Source organism: Manis pentadactyla, chromosome X (genome assembly GCF_030020395.1).
Source record: "Manis pentadactyla isolate mManPen7 chromosome X, mManPen7.hap1, whole genome shotgun sequence".
Classification (NCBI taxonomy): Eukaryota; Metazoa; Chordata; class Mammalia; order Pholidota; family Manidae; genus Manis; species Manis pentadactyla.
In genome coordinates, this window is record NC_080038.1 from 89,705,613 (window position 1) to 89,722,353 (window position 16,741).

At 35.1% G+C, this 16,741-nt stretch overlaps 1 long non-coding RNA gene across 1 annotated transcript in view; it reads right to left on the minus strand.

The window, feature by feature from the left end:
- The window catches only part of LOC118929488 (uncharacterized), a 31,359-nt gene extending 18,771 nt beyond the window's left edge, over positions 1 to 12,588 (minus strand). Inside the window, exons 1-4 of the long non-coding RNA XR_005031592.2 lie at positions 12,459 to 12,588; positions 9,178 to 9,265; positions 8,928 to 9,006; positions 2,827 to 2,940 (exon numbers count right to left, since the gene is read on the minus strand). This is a non-coding gene — a long non-coding RNA (uncharacterized LOC118929488). The remainder of the gene's footprint in view (positions 1 to 2,826; positions 2,941 to 8,927; positions 9,007 to 9,177; positions 9,266 to 12,458) is intronic.
- Positions 12,589 to 16,741: the final 4,153 nt, after the last annotated feature.

Sequence of the window (16,741 nt, forward strand, 5' to 3'; positions counted from 1 at the left end):
TGCAAAATTCATCTTAAATGAAACTTTTCTACTACCCTAACTGGATATGCTTTCTCTATCTTCTGAATCTTAATAACAAAGCTTTTGTATAGAGTTTAGGGCCTCATTAAACTTTGTGATAGTTATTTTTCTTTTTGTCTTTACATTCCCTTCATAAGGTATTCTAAGAATACTTGTTGAACTAAGTTTCAAGTATTGGACAAAGAAGACCAACTTCTTGCAAATGGAAGTTTGCATAAATTATACAGAGACAAGTTAGTAGCACTTTGATATTTATTTTTTAACTGATTATATGAACATGGATATTCTTTTTAAGAAATTAAACTATTTGTGACATTTATAAGCTACAGTGATGATGACATCTTTTATAACATTGTAAGTATACATATATATTAGTGCAAATTTAACTAATATACATCAAGAAAGTCCAATCAATGCCATCTGATTTAGAGATTAGTAAGTTTTTAATATATCTCTTCCCAAAGGCATTTCCTCCAAGGAAAAAAAAATGTGCATGCTTGGGACAAAATGTGAAAGAATGGTAACTGAAATGTATTGAAATACATTTCACTCTGTTATGGGATGTGCTGAAATACAAAAAAGTAGGAGACAAAAAGACAAAAAAAGAAAGAAATGAAACTCAGCACTTAGTATTAGGAGACATTCTAGAAATCTAAATGACATATGGCACTGATCATATCAGAATTTCAGGCAGTTAACCTTTATTGCTAAGCTACACTCCTCTGTATTTAGTTGAGAATATGTGTTTTGCTCAAAAGATTTCATGAATGAAATCCATGAGCTCTAGCTACTAATTATTTTTGTGGTTTGATTATAATGAGAGCTAGGCAAGTTCTGCAGACCCAAATCTGAGATTCCTTCACTGCAATGGCAATCACTAGGCTCTCCCTAGGAGCAAAAGTAGACTGCATTTGATTGGCTTTCAAGCTGTGCCTAATTACCAGTCTCCTGTCTGAAAACTTTTCAGTTATACATTCCTGACCAAGGCCAAAGAGGTCTGAAGAAGTATATTTCATGCTATTTAAAGAAAACATGAATTTTAATCAGGAGCAAGAATACCAGCAACTCTGCAAGGAAGATACTGCAGCGAATCTGCATAGAAAATGTTGAGCTCCAGGCTTCAAAGACTACTTCAAGAAGAAAAGAAAAATGTTTTTAAAATAAATAAATAAGAGATGACAAAGTTCACTAAAAATCTGTCTTCAGTGGTGATCTTAACTGTAGACCGTCTTTAGTACATAAATATAACCAGTATTGTGTTCCTTCTTAAGGAAATGAGGAACTATTAAGTGTCTCATGACGGTCATGTGGGCCAAGATGTTTGTAATTTTAAGTTGGGCCGCAACTCAAAAACTCATTCATGAGGAAATATAATTGACAACTAAAGTGGTATGGTTCTATTTGTGAACTTCATTGCTATCTAGCTCTATTGTTTAATATTCTCTCTTCAGAGGATAGTTGTGAAATTGAATTAAGTCAAGACATCTGGGACTAGTGATATCAACTGAAGAGAATACCATGTTTGGACTCAGGTGTACAACATAGAATCTTACAATATAATGTGAAAAGGAGTTGTTGCAGAGTAAGCAATGTCCTTTGGATGTGCACAGAAGTCATCTGATAGCAAAGCAAGCTATAGAGTGATTTATTAAATCTACAGTTTAGGGAAGAACATTACTAAAGGATAAATCATTGGACTATTTAAATCACTGGATTTTCTAAGAGTGCTGCATACAAACTTTAGGCATGGTGATCAAGTTCAGAGGATATCAAAGCAAAACACCTTGTTTCAACTTAATCTGTTTTTAAAGGGTAACAAAAGCTAAAAAGAACAAGACGTTTATGACCCTGCTTTTATTAATCAAACAACCTTCTTATATATATATGAACTTATAGCCTTATTTGGCTTTTAAAAAAACTGTAGAAAAAAATGAATGTTTTATGCTATTTGAGCACATCATAAAATAATATCTATTTTTTATAGAAAATATCTCCTGTCACAAAATTTCCACACATATCATCTCATATTTAGTTAAATTACAACTAAACAATATGCAGATAGGCTTTGGACAATAATGAATTTTAATGTATTTTGATATTCATTTATTTGTACTGCAATCTTATTAACAGTGCCAAATTCAGTGAAATATAAGATTAGCTTCAGATTGAACTGGTATAGTCCTTATATTCTTGTTTAAAGAAAATATTTGTGATCACTAAATTAGTCAACCACGAAGCAGAAGGATAAGAATGCCATATTTATTCAACTTCACTTTTATGAGATGAAATGGTATAGCAAAGTTCATATAACTCAAAACCTTCTGTACAAAAGTAAAGACTTAAGTTTGCTTATATTTCTTTAGAGCAAGAGACACATACAAATTAAAAATTAAATATTGCATATGGTATGACTATCCTGCTTGTGTTTACTTAATAACAATTTACTAGAATCATGGCAGATCAGCTTATGCTCTCTAATTACTCTTATCTATGTTAAGCATATTTCAAATATCTACTTAACTTATGAAGCTACCACGAACATCTTTGCATGTAATGCCTGCAATAGACAAATACAAAGTTGTCAAGTCTTCCAAATATAAAAATAATACCAGGGGAAATAGTTTTATAAAGGGCTAAGGGTCTCAACAGATAAGAAAGAGGAAGAAAATTACAAGTAGAAGAAAAAATACAAACAAAACTGCAATAGCAGAAATTTATAACACATCATGCTTTCCTTCATCTCTGAGTCTCTTTGATTGGAACACTTTGTCTATGTGCCCTAAGCCCCATCCCCATGCCCTTTACCTGGCAAACTCTTGCTCATCCTCAGGTCTCAGTTTGAAAGCCACTTATTGGGAAAGGTTTGGCCTTGTCATTTAGTGCTATGGTTGTTTGGCTTCCACCGTTCATGCTCTCAGCCTTAAGAAATATAATTTATAAATATTCATAATGAATATTACTGGGACTATTAATACAAAGAGCTAAAATAGTTATTTTTCAGAAAAAAATTATTATTGAATAGAAACTAAAGTTAAAACTTCAAATATTGATCCATGAAAAATTAAACTTGGTAGAAATCAAAACTGAATACCACCAACAAAGGCTAAAACTGTACATAGTTCAATTTTCACTATATAAACAACATATCAAGGTCTTAACGTGGTTAAGTGGACTTTATTCTTGAAATCGCTTTCTTTTGTAAAATTCATGCATGTAGATATGATTTTGATTAAAACTGTAAGACTTTTAAACTTGAAGCCAAAATATTCATTTGTCAAAAGAATAAAGTCTAAACATCTATTCAATTGAAATATAGGATCAAACCTTTTATTCTTCAGCTTTATGTTCCCAAACACTATTTATTGTGCTATGATTGAATTTTTCATATGAAGCCCCAAAGCAGTTACTCATCTGTATGCTAGACTAAAACATAAACTTTTTGAAGGGAGGGGAAATATTACCTTTTTTTCCCCCACTGTATCTTCAGTATTCTAACAAAGTGCCTAGCATATAAAAAGTACACAGTAAATATTTCCTAAATGGATGACAGAATAAATGAGTTAAAGGAACATTCAGGCACTATTTGCACCAAGTCAAAAATTTAAGAGTTCAAGTGTAATGGATATAGTACATAGGAGTAGAGAGGGGATTAAAAGGAAGGAGAGTACTGAGGAACAAAATGGGTAAAGGTGTTGAAAACAATGTGATGGGATTTGAATATCATTCCCAGTAGTTTGGACATAAATTTGTATGCACTGAGGAAGTACTGAGTTTTTGTTTCTAAAGAAGAGAGAAAAATGTTCAAAGGCATTATAGCAAGGATTGACAAACTGCGACCTATGGGCTCATTCTAACCTGCTGGTTTTAGTAAATAAACTTCTATTGGAATGAACACACCCATGCTCACAGGTCTATTGGAGCTTTAGCACCTTAACATTAAAGATGAGTAACTGCAACTGAGACTGTGTGGCCCACAAAGCCTAAAATATTTACTATCTGGCCCTTTATGTAAAAAGTTTATCAACTCTTAATCTGTAGATCTCTTACAAAACAAATAATTGAAAAGAAAAGATAGATACATATCCTAAAATATTGGTTCTTCCATTTATTCAGTCTTAAAGTGATATTTAAATGGTCTTTTCATATTAAAATTTTGCATATAGTTAGGCCATCATAATCTGGGACTTCAGTAATAGGTGCTTTGGTATGCTGGTGTTCAGTATTCTATAGTTCCCTCCATTTATGCTTTACAATTTATTTTGGTGGTTTTTTGGTTCTGTTTGCAAATGTGATCTTTTTATTTTCTATTTAACTTTGCTTTGATGGTATCTGGAAATAAAACTGAAAGTTAATGATCTTAATACTGGCCAAAATGATGAACTCTCTTATTAATTATAATAGCTGTTAGTTAATGCTCTTGAACTTTCTAGGTAAAAGATCTTATTGTTTGCAAATAGTGACAACTTTGTACTTTCTTTCTTATTTTTATGTCTATCTTTTCTTTTATTAATGTATGGCCTTAAATTTTGCACTGGAAAAAAAAGATTGGGGAAAGTACATTACTCCTCTTAGGCAATGTAAATCATATGAAATGTTGGTGTCTTGGTATCTTTTCAGAATTTAACTGAGAATAGTTACATATATTTTGTCTGCTCTTAAACTCCACAAATCTACATAGAGTTTTGAACATTTATCTCCCATGCTGATACAAAATTAATCTGAGGAATACTAGGGATAAAAGTTCCATCTCAAGGAAAATTTCTCTGTGTCTTTCGCTCTGATCTTTGCCATGTTCTCAGAAATCTTTTCTGATATGGACATATGAATAGTAGAGTAGCAATCTTAATCTTCTGTGACTTGAATCCTATTAGAGCCTAGGGTTTTAAAACTCAAAAACTTGGGTGTTGCCTCTTTTTTCTTCTATCTTCATTCCATCTGCTTATATAGTCCATTTCCCTAAGCAATGGAAGTTGAATGTCCACCTGAGAAACAGCAGAATTAGAGAAGAAAACAATTACATAATGTTAGTACTTCAAGAATGCTAACCTGCAACAATTACACAACAAGGAATGAATAACTTTTATTCAACATAGTTCTGGAGGTCCTAGCCATGGCAATCAGAAAACACAAAGAAATAAAAGGCATCCAGACTGGTAAGGAAGAAGTCAAAATGTCCCTGTTTGCAGATGACATGATATTGCATATAAAAAACCCTAAAGAATCCACCCCAAAACTATTAGATCTAATATCTGAATTCAGCAAAGTTGAGGGATATAAAATTGATACACAGAAATCTGTTGTATTCCTACACACTAATGATGAACTAGCAGAAAGAGAAAACAGGAAAACAGTTCCATTCACAATTACATCAAAAAGAATAAAATAACTAGGAATAAACCTAACCAAGGAAGTGAAAGACCTATACCCTGAAAACTACAAGACACTCATGAGAGAAATTAAAGAAGATACCAATAAATGGAAACACATCCCATGCTCATGGATAGAAGAAGTAATATTGCCAAAATGACCATCCTGCCTAAAGCAATCTACAGATTCAATGCAATCCCTATCAAACTACCAACAGCATTCTTCAATGAACTAGAGCAAATAGTTATAAAATTCATATGGAACCACAAAAGACGCCAAATAGCCAAAGCAATCCTGAGAAGGAAGAATAAAGCAGAGGAGATTATTCTCCCTGACTTCAAGCTCTACTACAAAGCTACAGTAATCAAGACAATTTGGTACTGGCACAAGAACAGACCTATAGACCAATGGAACAGACTAGAGAGCTCAGATATAAACCCAAGCATACATGGTCAATTAATATACAATAAAGAAGCCATGGATATACAATGGAGAAATGACGGCCTCTTCAACAACTGGTGTTGGCAAAACTGGACAGCTACATGTAAGAGAATGAAACTGGATTATTGTTTAACCCCATACACAAAAGTAAACTCAAAATGGATCAAAGACCTGAATGTAAGTCATGAAACCATGAAACTCTTAGATAAAAACATAGGCAAAAATCTCTTGGACTAAACATGAACAACTTCTTCATGAACATATTTCCCCAGGCAAGGGAAACAAAAGCAAAAATGAACAAGCAGGACTATATCAAACTAAAAAGCTTCTGTACAGCAAAGGCCACCATCAGTAGAACAAAAAGACATCCTACAGTATGGGAGAATATATTCATAAATGACACATCTGATAAGGGGTTGATATCCAAATTATATAAAGAGTTCACGTACCTCAACAATCAAAAAGCAAATAAGCCAATTAAAAAATCAGCAGAGGAGCTGAACAGACAGTTCTCCAAAGAAGAAATTCAGATGGCCAACAGGCACATGAAAAGATGCTCCACATCACTAATCAGCAGAGAAATGCAATTTAAGACCACAATGAGATATCACCTCACACCACTTAGGATCCCCACCATCCAAAAGACAAACAACAACAACTGTTGGTGAGGATGTGGAGAAAGGGAAACCCTCCTTCACTGCTGGTGGGAATGTAAAGTAGTTCCACCATTATGAGAAGCAGCATGGAGGTTCCTCAAAAAACTAAAAATAGAAATTCCATTTGACCCAGGAATTCCACTCCTAGGAATTTACCCTAAGAATGCAGCAGCCCAATCTGAAAAAGACAGATGCACACCTATGTTTATTGCAGCACTATATACAATAGCCAAGAAATGGAAGTATCCTAAGTGTCCATCAGTAGATGAATGGATAAAGAAGATGTGGACATATACACAATGAAGTGTTATTCAGCCATAAGAAGAAAACAAATCCTACCATTTGCAACAACATGGATGGAGCTAGAGGGTATTATGCTCAGTGAAACAAGCCAGATGGAGAAAGACAAGTATCAAATGATTTCACTCATCTGTGGAGTCTAAGAACAAAGAAAAAACTGAAGGAACAAAACAACAGCAGACTCACAGAACCCAAGAATGGACTAACAGTTACCAAAGGGAAAGTGACTGGGGAGGATGGGTGGGAAGGGAGGGATAAGGGGGGAAAAGGGGCATTACAATTAGCACATATAATGTAGGGGCCAAGGACATGGGGAAGGCAGCATAACACAGAGAAGACAAGTAATGATTCTACAGCATCTTACTGTGCTGATGGACAATGACTATAATGGGGTATGTGGTGGGGACTTGATAATAGGGGGAGCCTAGTAACCATAATGTTGTTCATGTAATTGTACATTAATGACAGCAAAATTAAAAAATAAGAAAAAAAACAAGGAATGAATAAGCCTTCAAGAAAATGGTTATTACTACAAAAAACCTGATCTGTGGCATCTAAATAAAATGCAAAAGAAGCTCACAGATATAATCAAATCTAAACTGAATTCAACCACTAATATTGACTAAAGCACAAACAATATATCAAATCACATAGACCCAAATGCAAAAATGGAACTAGATATTGAAGTATTTTGACTTTGTATGACAAGGAACACTAGAGGGCTCCTTGGATTTCAGGAGGCAAGAAAAAGGATTATGTGTTTCATGTTAGAACAGTGGTCTAAATAGGTACTGAAGTTGGATATCAGTCCATCTTTCATACTTACAAAGACTCCTGACCAATTGATTAAAAACAAATCAATGTACAAACACCTAAAGGATTTCAAGTTGTTAAGTGGCGAACAAAATGGATTTATTTTAAAAGTCAAACCACATTAAAAAGGACTGTTATTCTCTGACCTTTTATATAGGGAAATGATGCTGCAAGTTGACTGCCAGAATGCTTCCAACATGCCTGCACACAAAATACTAGCAAGAAAAATTGTCACTAGGCTGGACCCTAAAGATGATTTCTGACAATGTTACTTTGCAAGAATGTAGGTAGGACTTTTTAACAAAAGAGGGGACCTTCCAACTTTTCTTTTTTTTAATAAAATAAGATGAATCAATAATGGTTTAGCATTAGAATGTTTTTATCTAGTTTCACAGAAAAGCAATAAGGATGGACATAAAAAAGTATTTTTCAGAAATGAGTATTTTTAAAACTATTCAAAGTTCAAAAAGTAAACTGTAGAATTAATCTATTGGATAATGTTTCTTTAATAGGATACTGCTTTTTTGAAAAGTGGGAATGGAATATCGAAGGCAATTTTTTTAGTCTTATTTCAACACTCTAAGTCTCAAAAATTGACAAGGCATGGGTGTAAGGAAAGAAAGATTAAGATTGCAGGGTTACTCACTGCTTGCATTAAGCAAATATCAAGGCTAATAGTGCAAAATATTCCCCTCCTCTCTGTGGTCCTATCACATGACTCTTCTTTAGCCCAAAGGGAATCGAACTGAGACAGGGACCATGGGTGTAGTCAGAATAGGGAGAGGGCCTCTGGAAAAAGCAAGGCAAGATATTTACAGTCAGAGCAGTGTAACTACATACAAGGAAACCCCCTACCAAAACTCTGTGTTAAACATTAAGCTCTAGAGTCATTCTTCAGTGAGATCAGTTGATACTTCCCAGATAAAGGAAAATAGCCCATGTTTTTATTATGCTAATTATTTGTAATCACATGTAAGATTCACTTTAGCATGCTATAATATCTCGTCAAGGACAAACACCCTAAGGCCACTTTTAACAAGTCCACACCCTAAGCCCTTTATCAGTTCCCCCAAATCCTCAACTGTTTATAAATTCCCTGGACAACGCACCACCCTGGGCTCTCTTGTCCCTTCCTGACGTGAGCCAGGAGCTCTTTCCTATCACTTTATTTCTAAATAAAAGCCTTTGCCCTGGCTCTCCTACCTTTGGTGTTTGCTAAGTTCATTCTTCAACTCTGCAAACAAGAACCCCGGCATCAAAACCAAGATATGTGTAGAAGGTCAATGAACAGGACCAACCTTAGTAAAATGTATGAAGTAGTTAGATTACCTGACACTCTCCCAGAGTCATTTCCTTTCCTTTTACACTCACTTTTCTTGCCCACGTTCACAACGTATTCCAGGCTAGCCTGTTTTGTAGAAAAGCATATGCTAAAATTATTAAGAGTGAAAAATTAGTGGCTCCTGACTTGCCTATCTAAAGATATTAGTATTTTAAAGGAGGGCATTAAAAAGATGAAATCTGATTGGAGAGGCACTCATAAGCTAGGTTACATCCTACAACACAAGAAAGTGTGTACCTGATGATGGAAAAGAGTTTTGACATCTTTCCTTATACTTTCATTTCTGTCACATCTCAAATACACATTCACCATTCTCAGTTATAATCTGAAGGAATGATCAAAGGCAGTTTAAGTTTCAATACACAGTTAAGAAAACCACCTAAATATTTAAATCCAAATGTTTAAAAATTATGCAGTCATAGTAAATCAATCATTTAAAAATATTTCAGGTCATGGGAAAATATCAGTGGGAAAATATTAATAGTATTACATATGAAAATGCAATCCACAAAAGCATATTCAGTAAAATTTCAATTTTGATAAGACATTATTAAAATCAAAATTAATTTACATGTGCAAATATAAAAGCTTAACAGAAATATATCAATATGTTTAGTAGTATTTAACAGTGCAACTTTGTGGTTACACCAGAAAATGAGAGGGAAATCTGCAGAGATACTACTCCTAATTGTGTTTCTTTTATTCATGAAGATGACTATAATGGGGTTTGCTTTTATTCCATAAATTGATGAATGTTTTCTTTTTAATACACCATAGCTTATGCCACTTTAATAGATACAGACTATTCTTTTTGTCCTTGGCATCAAATGGTTGAATCCAAAGAGTTACCAGGTTTGCTATTTGTTTTATTTTTAATATCATATTTTTCTCATTATAAAGGTAACATGTATTTATTTCAAAAAATTTGGGGAAAACAGAAATGTGCTCAGATCTCACCTGCAATTTTACCACCTGGGGATCACATTGTTAGCATTTAGTGCATCTGTATCCAGTCTTTATTTTATGTATATATTATATTAGCAGTAATAATTATATAGTTGCATATATGTGTATATGTTTATGTATGTGTATGAGTGTATACTACAAAATTAGGATCATGCAATGTATATCCTTTTTCATTCTGCTCTTTCTTATTAAATATTATATGTATGTGATTTCACATATAAAGACATGATTATTGGCTGCAAAGTTTTCTGGAGTATAGCTGTGTGAAATGGCCCCAACTGCTGATCAATTAGTTTCTCTCTAGCTTTTCAATGTTTTCCAAGATTCTTCAATGAATATCCTTGTACACAAATATTTACATTTCTGATTATCTCCTTAAGCTTAATATCTGTAAGTGAAATTGATGAGACATTGGGTATATTTATCTGTAACATTTGTTATGTTTTGTGAAATTACATTCTAATGTTATCACTATGTTCCTTTCAATTTTCTGTGAAAGGTCTATTTCATCAAATCCTTACCAGGATTAAGCATACCAAAGTTTCCATCATTATGTATCTAATTGAAAACAAATATTTTCTGATTATAATTTTCGTCATTTTGCATTTCTTTGAACATTTTGTCATATTTAGTAGCCATTTATTTTCATTGTTATGAATTTCCTGTTTGTTACCCAGAAAATCATTTTATAAAAAACACTCTTCTTTCCCTCCCATTCATCATATATGAGAAAGAGATAGTGGTTTTTGAGGTTTAAATGAATGATGATATGTAAAACTTTCAAAACAGTGGGTATCACATAGTTTATTAAATGTTAGCTATTTTTTAAATTATTATTATTAGGTCATTCATCTTTTCCTTTATTTGTAAGAAGATTCTATATATTGAGAATGTTCACATTTTATCTGCCATATCTGATGCAAGTATATGTTTCAGTTAGTTTAATTTGGTTTTGTTTTCTTACTGCATGTCATTAAATATACTGAAATTTAAAATTTCTATGTACCCAAATATACTGAAGTCTATTGTTCAGTTTGTTTTGTTTTACTTAGATGTGTAATAAAAGATTAACCTTGTACAGATAAGCAAGGTTTAATCTTTACTCCTGGGAGGTAACCTCTAAGTCCTTGGAATTGTCCTGCTTGATAAGCATATCTTTGCTTATCTGAAAGCCTTGGGCCATGCCAGATAGTGTATACTAATAATGTGATTTATTGTTGGGGTTGTGGGTTCAGGCCAGGTGGTATCAATGCAAACTCTGGAGGGGTCAAAGACTGAGGTAATCCATGTAGGTAGTCAACCATGTCTGTGTCTGAATGCCAAGGCTTGGGTGAGCTTCCCTGATTGGTAGTGCTTCATACATATTGTCACATATTATTTCTAGGAGATGTTATCAATGTCCACAGGACCATACTGGGAGAAAACAATGAAAAACTAACACATGGAACTCTCCTGGATCCTGCCCTATGAGACTTTTCTTATTGCTGCTTTTAAGTGGTAAATGTTCACTATAATAAACTATAACTGTGAGTATAAAAGCTTTTTGAAGTTCTTTGAGTCTTTGCATATTATTGAACCTGAGAGTAGTCTTGGGGAGCCCCGAACTGGCAGTGGATATCAGAAGTAAGGGTGGTCTTAGGGACTCCAGAATTTTGGAGTAGGAAATATACCTTTTCCACCCTGAAGCAAATACAAATTCACATATACCTAGGTATAGGCTTTTTCCCACTCTTCATGAATTATATCTGACTCTTTATGTCATCTGTTATTTGTCTGTTATACATTTTGTGAAATAGAGACCTAAATTTGTTTTTGTTTACATATATTTAGCCAGTTAGTCAGCCCTGTCAATTGACTAAATCATTCTTTACTCACTGATATAAAATGCTTCAATTATCAAATACCAAAATATCTAGGCCTTCTATGCTATCCATTGAACTATTTTTGTGTTGATCTCATATTATTTTACATATTGCTACTTTATAATATATTTTTTCCAATCCTGTAGCTCTAGGCCAGAGGGCTTTCCCAGTTCCAGGCAAGTTCACTCTACTTTTGGTGAGACTGAACAACAGCAGAACATTGGGGGTAAGAGGATTTATGCCAAGCTTTATTCTCATGGTAGCAGTGAGATAAGGAAGCAGGAGGGAATACTCCCTGCCCAGTTAGAGTAGAGTGTGGGCCCTGGAAAAGGACAAAGTCCTACTGAAGCTTCGCTTCAGGAATGTAGAGGAATAACAGGGTGCTTAAGGTTGAAACAATGTAACAACGTAGCCCCCCCAACAGGACATAGTGATATGGAACAGCTTGCTGACGGTAGTCCTGTAGGCACATTAGTTTACAATAGGGTAACCTGGTAACCTTTAATGAGACAGGTTAAAACACAGCTAGCATTCTGGCTGAACCTATAGGAAACTAAAAGCTCCCACTGCAACAGGCATAAAACCCTAGAAACTGAGACCCCATGCGGCAGCCTTTGCCCCTCCCTGCACCTGTTGGGAGTTCCATACTTTCTCTTATCCTGCATAAAACTTTCTCTGTAAATCTCCTACCTTGTTGGTTCACAAAGTTCATTATTCAACTCCACGAACCCCGGTATCAGCAGGTCGAGCATTAGGATCACGTCTGCATCTGGCAAGCCTGCATGCAGCAAGCCTGTCTCTGTCTCTGCCTCAGCTCCAGGTTCTGCCTCTACTCCAGATTCTCTGCTGAGCACTGCGTAAAGCTCTTTATATAGCAGCACAGGCAATAATGGCTTTTTGCCAACACATGTGCAAGCATGAGCCTGCATAGCAGGCTAAGTATTACATCATTGCACTTTCACAGTGGGTGAGTAGATTAGGATCAGTTGAGGACCCTGACCATGGACCTTCCATTTCCCCTACAATGCCTTATTACTGGTTTTGGAGTATACTCATTATGCTGACATGATAATTACAATAAAGACAACTCTAACATCTAATATTTATTGGCTACTAAGAGTCCAGTTCTTCTATAAGTGCTTTATGTGTACTAATATATTACATGTTCAAAATAGTATAATGAAGTAGGTATTATTATTTTTTCCCCTAGTTTACACATAAAGAAGCATAAAGAGGATAACTGACTTGGCAAAGAACACACAGCTAGTTATGGATAAAACAGATTCAAACCTCAACAGTCTTGCCTTCAGAGCTCTTGCTTTATATTGTCCTTGGATTTTATTGCCTACTGATTCTTCCAGATGAAACCCTTTGCATGACTTTTAGGGCCTTCAGTGCAAATGTACTCTATTTCAATAATCTCTATTAAAAGCTACCCTTATTTGGCTTGTCTCTGATATTCAAGAGGGCTTGAATGCTATTTACTTTGATTTGAGGATTTCATCTTTCCTAAGCACACACCCTTTCATTTGTTTCACTATTAGAATTTGGACTAACCAGCTGGTAAATTTACCAATTTGAGATTATGGCTCTTCCAGGCCCTATTACCTAAGGAAAAATGGCTTCCATTTTTTCTCCTGTTTAAAGAACTGAAGTAAAGCACAAAGGACATGACTATATATTCCCTAGCACTCTAATTATGTCATAAAAATCCAAATTTATGCCATTGGCCATAAGGTTATTAAATGACAAGATGCATAGCATCTATGCTTAGAGAATAGTGCTAAATAGAAACTGTTATGGTACTATGCAAACGTGTGTTCATGGCCTTAGTGTGGTTTCATGTGGGGTAGAGGGATATTGCATACAGGTTTGAATAACACTCTTTGCATTAAAGGGTTAGGGTAGTTAAAACTGTTTCTGTCTTCAGAGTATGAAGAAAGAATGCATCTGTCAGAGCAGCAGAGAGCTGATCCCTGCAGAGAGAGCAGAGACAGTATGTTGGTTTGAAGGAGTTTTAGTATTACATGCTCAGTCTATGAATTTACAAATAAATACTCAATCCATAACAATGTACTTCAAGAAAGTGCATAACCTGAGACTAAATCTTAATAATAAGCATTATCTACTTAGCAAGGTATGGAAAATCTCAGTGCAAGCAAAGCCATAAGGACCAGGAACATTTGGAACTCAAAGAAGAAAATTTCAAGCAAACCAGAGCAAGCGTCTCCCTACTTATACTAGAAGGGCTATTGCCAGAGACATGCATATATCAGAACTCACTGTATATACTTTACCATATATAGCTTTTTCTGTATACCAGTATTCATAGCAGTTCATATTAAGTGAGTAGGGGCCTCTGAAGTATTGAAGAACAGCTCTAGCTATTGTGGAATATAAAGAAGTCCTCTAGGCATGTAGCTACCAGGAAAAGGAAGTAGAATAAAAATGCTGCTGACCAGAACAGGCAAAAACTTTTAATCAGTCCCCTTTTCTCACTGCACTCCTTACAAAATGTTGAATGGATGTATTATACATTGAACTGAAGTGTCTAATACAATCACTAGGGTAGGTGTCCCTTTTATGGTTTCATGGCTTACATTCAGGTCTTTGATCCATTTCAAGTTTCCTTTGGTGTATGGAGTTAGACAGTAATCCAGTTTCATTCTCTTACATGTACCTGTCCAGTTTTGCCAACACCAGCTGTTGAAGAGGCTGTCATTTCCGCATTGTATATCCATGGCTCCTTTATCACATATTAATTGACCATATATGCTTGGGTTAATATCTGGACTCTCTATTCTTTTCCACTGGTCTATGTGTCTGTTCTTGTGCCAGTACCAAATTGTCTTGATTACTGTGGCTTTGTAGTAGAGCTTGAAGTTGGGAAGCAAGATCCCACCCTGCTTTATTCTTCCTTCTCAGGATTGCTTTGGCCATTCGTGGTCTTTGGTGGTTCCATATGAATTTTAGAACTATTTGTTCCAGTTCATTGAAGAATGCTGTTGGTATTTTGATAGGGAATTCATTGAATCTGTAGATTGCTTTAGGCAGGATGGCCATTTTGAAAATATTAATTCTTCATAGCCAAGAGCATGGGATGAATTTCCAATAATTAGTGTCCTCTTAAGTTTCTCTTAAGACTGTCTTGTAGTTTTCAGGGTATAGATCTTTCACTTCCTTGGGGAGGTTTATTCCTAGGTATTTTATTCTTGTTGATGTAGTTGTGACTGGATTTGTTTTCCTGATTTCTCTTTCTGCTAATTCATCGTTAGTGTATAAGAATGCAAAAGATTTCTGTGAATTAATTTTGTATCATGGAACTTTGCTGAATTCAGATATTAGTTCTAGTAGTTTTGGAGTGGATTCTTTTGTTTTTTAGAGAATGGTATTTACTTGTCAAATAAATTACAAGGTATCATGTTGCCTAAACATTATTTTTTTCCATTTTGTTATCATTAATCTACAATTACATGTAGAACATTAAGTTTACTAGACTCCCCCCTTCACCAAGTCCCCCCCACAAACCCCATTACAGTCACTGTCCATCAGCATAGTAAGATGCTATAGAATCACTACTTGTCTTCTTTGTGTTGCATATCCCTCCCTATGCCTGCCCCCACATTACACATGCTAATTGTAAGGCTCCCTTTCTTTTTCTCCACCCTTATTCCTCCCTTCCCACCCATCCTTCCCCATCCCTTTACCTTTGGTAACTGTTAGTCCATTCTTGGGTTCTGTGATTCTGCTGCTGTTTTGTTCCTTCAGTTTTTCTTTGTTCTTATACTCCACATATGTGTGAAATCATTTGGTACTTGTCTTTCTCTGCCTGGCTTATTTCACTGAGCATAATACCCTCTAGCTCCATCCATGTTGTTGCAAATGGTAGGATTTGTTTTCTTCTTATGGCTGTGAATAATATTCCATTCTGTATATGAACCACTTCTTCTTTATCCATTCATCCACTGATGGACACTTAGGTTGCTTCCATTTCTTGGCTATTGTAAATAGTGCTGTGATAAACATAGCGGTGCATCTGTCTTTTTCAAACTGGGCTGCTGCATTCTTAGGGTAAATTCCTAGAAATGGAATTTCTGGGTCAAATGATATTTCTATTTTGAGCTTTTTGAGGAATCTCCATACTGCTTTCCACAATGGTTGAACTAATTTACATTCCCACCAGCAGTGTAGGAAGGTTCCCCTTTCTCCGCAACCTCGTCAACATTTGTTGTTGTTTGTCTTTTGGATGGTAGCGATCTTTTCTGGTGTAAGGTAATATCTCATTGTGGTTTTAATTTGCATTTGTCTGATGACTAGCGATGTGGAGCATCTTTTCATGTGTCTGTTGGCCATCTGAATTTCTTCTTTGGAGAAGTGTCTGTGCAGCTCCTCTGCTCATTTTTTAATTGGATTATTTGCTTTTTGTTTGTTGAGGTGCATGAGCTCTTTATATATTTTGCATGTCAACTCTTTATTGGATCTGTCATTTATGAATATATTCTCCCATACTGTAGGGTACCTTTTTGTTCTGTTGATGGTGTCCTTTGCTGCACAGAAGCTTTTCAGCTTGATATAGGCCCACTTGTTCATTTTTGTGTTTGTTTCCCTTGCCCAGGGAGATATGTTCATGAAGAAGTCGCTCATGTTTATGACCAAGAGATTTTTGCCTATGTTTTTTACTAAGAGTTTTATGTTTTCTTGACTTACATTCAAGCCTTTGATCCATTTTGAATTTACTTTTGTGTGTGTGGTTAGACAGTGATCCAGTTTCATTCTGTTACATGTAGCTGTCCAGTTTTGCCAGCACCATCTGTTGAAGAGACTGCCATTTCCCCATTGTATGTCCATGGCCCCTTTATCATATATTAATTGACCATATATGTTTGGGTTAATGTCTGGAGTCTCTATTCTGTTTCACTGGTCTGTGGCTCTGTTCTTGTGCCAGTATCAAATTGTCTTGATTACTGTGGCTT